This window comes from Salvelinus sp. IW2-2015, unplaced genomic scaffold (genome assembly GCF_002910315.2).
Source record: "Salvelinus sp. IW2-2015 unplaced genomic scaffold, ASM291031v2 Un_scaffold1524, whole genome shotgun sequence".
Lineage (NCBI taxonomy): Eukaryota > Metazoa > Chordata > Actinopteri > Salmoniformes > Salmonidae > Salvelinus > Salvelinus sp. IW2-2015.
The window spans coordinates 114606-125064 of record NW_019942963.1 but is presented as its reverse complement, the minus strand read 5'-3'; positions in this window follow the sequence as shown (position 1 = coordinate 125064).

The window sequence follows — 10459 nt, the reverse complement described above, 5'->3', positions numbered from 1 at the left end:
CGTAGAGTGTGTAAGGTCTTCATACCGTGTCCATAAGGAGTTCGTAGAGTGTGTAAGGTCTTCATAACGTGTCCATAAGGAGTTCGTAACGTGTGTAAGGTCTTCATAACGTGTCCATTAGGAGTTCGTAGAGTGTTGTAAGGTCTTCATAACGTGTCCATAAGGAGGTCGTAGAGTGTGTAAGGTCTTCATAACGTGTTCCATAAGGGAGTTCGTAACGTGTTGTAAGGTCTTCATAACGTGTCCATAGGAGTTCGTAGGAGTGTGTAAGGTCTTCATAACGTGTCCATTAGCAGTTCGTAACGTGTGTAAGGTCTTCATAACGTGTCCCCATAAGGAGTTCGTAACGTGTCCATAAGATGTTTTTTTWATTTTTTTTATTTCACCTTTATCTAACCAGGTAGGCCAGTTGAGAACACGTTCTCATTTACAACTGCGACCTGGCCAAGATAAAGCAAAGCAGTGCGACACAAACAACAACACAGAGTTAAACATGGAATAAACAAGCGTACAGTCAATAACACAATAGAAAAAAAGAAAGTCTATATACAGTGTGTGCAAATGGTGTAAGGAGGTAAGGCAATAAATTGGCCATAGTAGCGAAGTAATTACAATTTAGCAAATTTACACTGGAGTGATGTATATAAAGACTTCATAAGATGCTGATATGGTGTTTATAACCTGTCATAAGGAGTTCAGGTGTCAATCCCAACCCTTCTGCAGCAGCAGTCCCAGATGGTGTGGCCTGGTGTTGTTCATAATATGGTTATAATATGTGATGAGGTGTTCATAGGGTGTTTATAAAGAGTTCATAAGGTGTTCGTTCACCCTCCTGCAGCAGCAGTCCCAGGTAGAGTGTGGCTAGGTGTTCCTCGTCTACAGTCACAGTGATCTCCAGGTCCCTCAGCAGCTCAGTGTCCAGCCAGAACGACTGGTCACACAGGAAATTCTCCAGGCACCGCGCCACATAACCTGGACATACAAAATACACATAATATGTTCATAACATGTCATAAGGTGTTTATAACATGGCATATAGTGTTCATAAGTTTCACCACGCCACTTAGCCTAGACAAACAACAAAGTAAGAGGAAGTTGTCCCTACATCCTGATGTAAGGCCTGTTCTTTCCAGGTCAGTACATATAAAATTGGGTGCAGGGACGCTGATCCTAGATCTGTGCCTATTGGCAACTTCTAACCAGGCTGGACATAATAATCAGCTATCAGACTGTGTTAATGAGAGTTTCATCCAGGTCAGGTAGACAAGGATAGTACAGCATACCCAGAGCCAGGTAGGTAGAGAACTTCCAGACCTCCTCTACAGTCTTGAAGGTGATGACAAAGCTGTCCTTCTCAGCGTGGACAGACAACAGACGGGCAGACAGGTCCTGTACGGAGGCAGAAGAACCAAAGACATTGATGAAGGAGCAGAGAGGATGCAGAGAAGGTCCCCTTTATGTTAAACCGACTCCTGGCCCCTACATCAGGGAGAAAATACTTTTAGCAGGACAATGGTTGGAACTGCACCTTTGGTCTAGGCGAGGTCATCTGTTTTGGCATGCCTTGACCTCTAACTTCTAACCCCTGACCTATGACCTGTGACTAACCTTGAAGAGTTGGATGACGTCCTGACTGTTGCTCTCGACGACCCTGAGTCTGGTACGGAGCGCCTCTTGTAGCTCAGAGTCAGGTGTTACACCTGAGCACCGCCGACCGCTGAACACTAGAACCACGTCTACACACACACAAACACACACACAAACACAACACACACACAAACGCACATACACACGCACGTATGTACACGTGCACACACACACACTGTCAGTCTCGACATCACCGGTAGGCGTATTGACTGATACTGTGATATTGTCATGTAGAGGTCAATATGCAGAGATAAAGCTGTTTATGTGACTTTTCGCAGAAGGTAAGTGAGTGTATTATAGAGCCATTCTCAGTGACTATATTACAGAGCCATTCTCAGTGACTGTATTACAGAGCCATTCTCAGTGACTGTATTACAGAGCCATTCTCAGTAACTGTATTACAGAGCCATTCTCAGTGACTGTATTACAGAGCCATTCTCAGTTGACTGTATTACAGAGCCATTCTCAGTAACTGTATTACAGAGCCATTTCTCAGTGACTGTATTACAGAGCCATTCTCAGGGAGTGTATTACAGAGCATTCTCAGGAGTGTATTATAGAGCCATTCTCAGTGACTGTATTATAGAGCCATTTCTCAGGGACTGTATTACAGAGCCATTCTCAGGAGTGTATTACAGAGCCATTCTCAGGGAGTGTATTATAGAGCCATTCTCAGTGACTGTATTATAGAGCCATTCTCAGGGACTGTATTACAGAGCCATTCTCAGTGACTGTATTATAGAGCCATTCTCAGGGAGTGTATTGCAGAGCCATTCTCAGTGAGTGTATTACAGAGCTCAGGGAGTGTATTACAGAGCTCAGGGAGTGTATTACAGAGCTCAGTGAGTGTATTAGAGAGCTCAGTGAGCTCATTGAGTGTTTCAGTGTTATACTAGGAATAACAGATCTATTACAGCCTTGAGTGACTCTTAGCGGACGTCTAAAAGGGACCTTTAAACATTAGGTCCATTTAGGAGAGAGCTACACAGGAACCTGCTGGAGGAGAGTCACAGATTATCATAGAGTAGCTAAGTAGCTGTGTCGACGGCAACATTAACGTTAAGGGAAGATGAAGAGTCATCAGTTTTCTTGCAGGATGTTGACGTACATACAGACAACATGAATGATAAAGTCATCATCTAGACGACTGTATAGAATAGAGACAGGATACAACAGAGATGCTGTGATAGCATCAATACCAACAGATCCACAATAAGCATCACACCACACAGCCATGACCAGCAGCTGTTAACACCACAACGTTAGCAGTTAGCACATCCATAGAGAGAGAAACACCCTGGCTGGCCCAAATAGCACCATATGGGTCAAAAGTAGCACCTATAGGTAATTGGGTGCCATTTGGAGCACATCCGTACAGAGTATCTGTGAGTAGAACAGTACCTGAGGAGAACCTCTCTCCCACGGCCAGTGACACGGTGCTTCCTCTGGTGAACGCCTCCTTCCTCGTCCAGTAACTGTCCAGCTCCGCCTCCCCTTCCCCAGACTCCACCCCCGGACCCTCCTCCTCCCCTGGAAGAACCAGGAAACAGAGGTCCGGTCAGAGGAACCCTCAGGAAGGAAGGGGGGTGATACAGTTGTTGGGGGGTTGATTTTAAAAATAGACTTTTGTTTCAGCAACATGTGCTCTGTAAGCAAGTTCAAGATCATCCATCAACTTTGTTGTGTGACAACTATGAAGGGGGATGGAGACCAAATAGTGGACATGGCTACAAAACAACACCAGCATTTACCATCATTTAGTGTCCACATTGCTTCATTGTCTATCCTTCTGGAATGCAAACCAGTCATGGTAACGAGACAAAGTGACAGAATTGGTGGTTTGTCTCTGTTACTGTATGAGAACATTCACACTAAAGTTGCATATCTGCTGGTGTACAGTATATTCTGTGATCCAGCTGATGAGGGTTTCAATAGTGATGAGTTTCTTTCCTCCAGAACATCAACAGGACTTGAAGAGTCTATCATAGTCCACACATCTAATACCGTACTGCAGCTCCCAGATGGTCTATCACAATATAATGACCTGCTCTGGGTCTCCTGACAGGGCTTTGTGACCGGTGACGGCTTCACACACACATGTGCTCACACACACACACACAGACACAGACACACACACACACGCACACACACAGACACACACATGTGCTCACACTCACACACACACACACGCACACGCACACACACACACACACAGAAACACACACACACAAAGGCCTTTATGAGCGGCTGGGCTGGCTTCCCCATGTTGTTGTCCCATTGTACAGAGAGGATGTCCCAAACACATCCTCAATCTGGGACTGACCGGTGACCGGTGGCATGACACAACAGCCTGAAAGAATCCTCCCGCTTAAATGACCACTGTTATGTTGTTTAGGCTACAGCGTAATACAATGTTTCATTGTTTGCTACAGTACAAATCCAGAAGCATTCAAACTCCAAATTAGTCTGGGCAATATAACTCATGCAGGACATGGGAAGGAGGAACATACTGTAATTGCGATAGAATCAGCTGGATGTTTTGTGAAGGTCATCGAAGGCTTTTTTACTGTACTCTACCTCGATTGATAACATCATTTCCTGTGAAGTGCTCATTGGTTCCCGCTAGCGTGTACGGTGGTTCCCTCCATAGTGCATCCAGCTCAGCAGGGGAGATGTCTGGAAGGGGGGAAGGAGATAAGTGTGACACACATCAGTAAATGGTTGCTTTCCCCTGATCAGACGTTGCATGCATCAACCAATGGTTGCACGCCACGTCATCGACTGTGCCGTCGGGCACCAGATTGCTATAGAATATGATGTGGTTAGCTGATAAAATACCTATCCAGGAGATTAGTCTAACACACATCTGTAAATGTCTGGGAGGGGGAGGGAGATTAGTGTAACACAAAGTAGTAAACACCATCAAGGGGTGCATGTCAATAGTCTAAAGTGGATTCCTCTCCTTATATCTCCATCAATACTCTGATGAGGGGAAGGATACCAGGAAGGACGCATTTACTAGTCCTGAAGAAAAATTGTGTTGGTTGAAAATGTTGTATCACAAACAGGTTAAACAGCAAATAGTGAACAGACATGTATCGTCTTTACAAGAAAAGCAGCTAGCCATCAGACATCGTAAGACAGCGCTTCCCAATCCTGGTCCTGGGGAATCCAAAGGTTGCAAATGTTTGTTTTTGCCATAGCAGTATGGCCTTACCAGCCACCCTGATCTAGAGACAGATACTAGCACTATGGCCTTACCAGCCACCCTGATCTAGAGACAGATACTAGCACTATGGCCTTACCAGCCACCCTGATCTAGAGACAGATACTAGCACTATGGCCTTCACAGCCACCCTGATCTAGGACAGATACTAGCACTATGGCCTTACCAGCCACCCTGATCTAGAGACAGATACTAGCACTATGGCCTTACCAACCACCCTGATCTAGAGACAGATACTAGCACTATGGCCTTACCACCACCCTGATCTAGAGACAGATACTAGTACTATGGCCTTACCAGCCACAACTGATCTTGAGACAGATACTAGCACTATGGCCTTACCAACCACCCTGATCTAGAGACAAGATACTAGCACTATGGCCTTACCAGCCACCCTGATCTAGAGACAGATACTAGCACTATGGCCTTACCAGCCACACTGATCTAGAGACAGATACTAGCACTATGGCCTTACCAGCCACCCTGATCTAGAGACAGATACTAGCACTATGACCTTACCAGCCACCCTGATCTAGAGACAGATACTAGCACTATGGCCTTACCAGCCACCCTGATCTAGAGACAGATACTAGCACTATGGCCTTACCAGCCACCCTGATCTAGAGACAGATACTAGCACTATGGCCTTACCAGCCACCCTGATCTAGAGACAGATACTAGCACTATGACCTTACCAGCCACCCTGATCTAGAGACAGATACTAGCCACTATGGCCTTACAAGCCACCCTGATCTAGAGACAGATACTACTACTATGGCCTTACCAGCCACACTGATCTAGAGACAGATTCTAGCACTATGGCTTACAAGCCACCCTGATCTAGAGACAGATACTACTACTATGGCCTTACCAGCCACACTGATCTAGAGACAGATACTAGCACTATGGCCTTACAGCCACCCTGATCTAGAGACAGATACTAGCACTATGGCCTTACCAGCCACCCTGATCTAGAGACAGATACTAGCACTATGGCCTTACCAGCCACCCTGATCTAGAGACAGATACTAGCACTATGGCCTTACAAGCCACCCTGATCTAGAGACAGATACTAGTACTATGGCCTTACCAGCCACACTGATCTAGAGACAGATTCTAGCACTATGGCCTTAACAGCCACCTGATCTAGAGACAGATTCTAGCACTATGGCCTTACCAGCCACCCTGATCTAGAGACAGATACTAGCACTATGGCTTTACCAGCCACCCTGATCTGAGGACAGATACTAGTACTATGGCCTTACCAACCACCCTGATCTAGAGACAGATACTAGCACTATGGCCTTACCAACCACACTGATCTAGAGACAGATACTAGCACTATGGCCTTAACAGCCACCCTGATCTAGAGACAGATACTAGCACTATGGCCTTACCAGCCACACTGATCTAGAGACAGATACTAGCACTATGGCCTTACCAACCACCCTGATCTAGAGACAGATACTAGCACTATGGCCTTACCAACCACCTGATCTAGAGACAGATACTAGCACTATGGCCTTACCAACCACACTGATCTAGAGACAGATACTAGCACTATGGCCTTACCAGCCACACTGATCTAGAGACAGATACTAGCACTATGGCCTTACCAACCACACTGATCTAGAGACAGATACTAGCACTATGGCCTTACCAGCCACCTGATCTAGAGACAGATACTAGCACTATGGCCTTACCAGCCACCCTGATCTAGAGACAGATACTAGCACTATGGCCTTACCAGCCACACTGATCTAGAGACAGATACTAGCACTATGGCCTTACCAGCCACCCTGATCTAGAGACAGATACTAGCACTATGGCCTTACCAGCCACACTGATCTAGAGACAGATACTAGCACTATGGCCTTACCAGCCACCCTGATCTAGAGACAGATACTAGCACTATGGCCTTACCAGCCACACTGATCTAGAGACAGATACTAGCACTATGGCCTTACCAGCCACCCTGATCTAGAGACAGATACTAGTACTATGGCCTTACCAACCACCCTGATCTAGAGACAGATACTAGCACTATGACCTTACAGCCACCCTGATCTAGAGACAGATACTAGTACTATGGCCTTACCAACCACCCTGATCTAGAGACAGATACTAGCACTATGGCCTTACCAGCCACCCTGATCTAGAGACAGATACTAGCACTATGGCCTTACCAGCCACCCTGATCTAGAGACAGATACTAGCACTATGGCCTTACCAGCCACCCTGATCTAGAGACAGATACTAGCACTATGGCCTTACCAACCACCCTGATCTAGAGACAGATACTAGCACTATGGCCTTACCAGCCACCCTGATCTAGAGACAGATACTAGCACTATGGCCTTACCAGCCACCCTGATCTAGAGACAGATACTAGTACTATGGCCTTACCAACCACCCTGATCTAGAGACAGATACTAGCACTATGGCCTTACCAACCACATGATCTAGAGACAGATACTAGCACTATGGCCTTAACAGCCACCCTGATCTAGAGACAGATACTAGCACTATGCCTTACCAGCCACACGATCTAGAGACAGATACTAGCACTATGGCCTTACCAACCACCCTGATCTAGAGACAGATACTAGCACTATGGCCTTACCAACCACCCTGATCTAGAGACAGATACTAGCACTATGGCCTTACCAACCACCCTGATCTAGAGACAGATACTAGCACTATGGCCTTACCAACCACACTGATCTAGAGACAGATACTAGCACTATGGCCTTACCAGCCACACTGATCTAGAGACAGATACTAGCACTATGGCCTTACCAACCACACTGATCTAGAGACAGATACTAGCACTATGGCCTTACCAGCCACCCTGATCTAGAGACAGATACTAGCACTATGGCCTTACCAGCCACCCTGATCTAGAGACAGATACTAGCACTATGGCCTTACCAGCCACATGATCTAGAGACAGATACTAGCACTATGGCCTTACCAGCCACCCTGATCTAGAGACAGATACTAGCACTATGGCCTTACCAGCCACACTGATCTAGAGACAGATACTAGCACTATGGCCTTACCAGCCACCCTGATCTAGAGACAGATACTAGCACTATGGCCTTACCAGCCACACTGATCTAGAGACAGATACTAGCACTATGGCCTTACAGCCACCCTGATCTAGAGACAGATACTAGTACTATGGCCTTACCAACCACCCTGATCTAGAGACAGATACTAGCACTATGACCTTACCAGCCACCCTGATCTAGAGACAGATACTAGCACTATGGCCTTACCAACCACCCTGATCTAGAGACAGATACTAGCACTATGGCCTACCAGCCACCCTGATCTAGAGACAGATACTAGCACTATGACCTTACCAGCCACCCTGATCTAGAGACAGATACTAGCACTATGGCCTTACCAGCCACCCTGATCTAGAGACAGATACTAGCACTATGACCTTACCAGCCACCCTGATCTAGAGACAGATACTAGCACTATGCCTTACCAGCCACCCTGATCTAGAGACAGATACTAGCACTATGGCCTTACCAGCCACCCTGATCTAGAGACAGATACTAGCACTATGGCCTTACCAACCACCCTGATCTAGAGACAGATACTAGCACTATGGCTTACCAGCCACCCTGATCTAGAGACAGATACTAGCACTATGGCCTTACCAGCCACACTGATCTAGAGACAGATACTAGCACTATGGCCTTACCAGCCACCCTGATCTAGAGACAGATACTAGCACTATGGCCTTACCAGCCACCCTGATCTAGAGACAGATACTAGCACTATGACCTTACCAACCACCCTGATCTAGAGACAGATACTAGCACTATGGCCTTACCAGCCACCCTGATCTAGAGACAGATACTAGCACTATGACCTTACCAGCCACCCTGATCTAGAGACAGATACTAGCACTACACACCTGGTTCAAAAATCACAGCTTGATGATGAGTTGATTATTCGATGTAGATGTGTGGTGCTCGGGCAAAATCCACAACGTGCACCCCCTGGGGTCCAGGGACCAGGATTGGGAAACACTGTGGTAAGGGTTTACAGGAGATGGGAAACACTGTGGTAAGGGTTTACAGGGGATGGGAACACTGTGGTAAGGTTACAGGGATGGGAAACACTGTGGTAAGGGTTTACAGGGGATGGGAAACACTGTGGTAAGGGTTTACAGGGGATGGGAAACACTGTGGTAAGGGTTTACAGGGGATGGGAAACACTGTGGTAAGGGTTTACAGGGGATGGGAAACACTGTGGTAAGGGTTTACAGGGATGGGAAACACTGTGGTAAGGGTTTACAGGGGATGGGAAACACTGTGGTAAGGGTTTACATGGGATGGGAAACACTGTGGTAAGGGTTTACATGGGATGGGAAACACTGTGGTAAGGGTTTACAGGGGATGGGAAACACTGTGGTAAGGGTTTACATGGGATGGGAAACACTGTGGTAAGGGTTTACAGGGGATGGGAAACACTGTGGTAAGGTTTACAGGGGATGGGAAACACTGTGGTAAGGGTTTACATGGGATGGGAAACACTGTGGTAAGGGTTTACATGGGATGGGAAACACTGTGGTAAGGGTTTACAGGGGATGGGAAACACTGTGGTAAGGGTTTACAGGGGATGGGAAACACTGTGGTAGGGTTTACAGGGGTGGGAAACACTGTGGTAAGAAGCAGAGAGGTCACACAATGACCCACAGACAAACATCTGCACTGACATCATCAGCCAACAACCCCACACAACACTGAGCGTTACCCATGAGACAACAGCTCAGCAAGACGAGAGAACATTCAGACCAGAACACACTCAGACAAGGACAAGCATGCCCTGTAAATAGAACAAAACAACGGTAAGCCTTTGTGTATTGTATACAACACTGTAATGGTAAGCCACAGCTGACAGTCAATGTCAAAATTGTCTCATGCTTTTAGACCTTGTCGAAATAGTGGTAATATTACCCAACATAGCAGAGAGACTCTCTACACAGGACAAAGCATAAAGACAAGACAATACACAATGATTGACTTATCTGTTATTCTGCACTGAGACACAGAACACAACAAACTGTACAATTTAGTACAAATATGACAGACAGGACTGCAACTATAGTACACACAACAAGCACAATCAGACAGCACCTAGCACAATGTCACACTGACACACCATGCCCTGTACTATACTATACCTTCATGGGATAGCCTGTTACCCATGTCATATAGATATACCTACAGCAGCAGTATCTGTCTGAACGAGTATCTGTCTCTCATGTCAGTCACCTACTAGCCTCAGCTACAGGCTGTGGTACAGACGGCAGGGTGAAGTGGAACCAACCTGGGAAGAGAGGGCAGCGTTTGAGGAGCGGAGAGCAGCAGGAGGACGAGGAGGCCCGGAGAGGAGTGCAACAGCACACGCCATGTGTACCAGCAGCTTACAGCTCCAGAAATCAATGCTGCCAACAGCCGCAGCTCTCAGCACAGCTCTCAGCTACTAAGCATTCAGACTGACTGTCTGGTGGTCTGGCTCTGTCCTCAGAGACAGCTCTCTCTTTTCCTCTCCTGCTCTGAT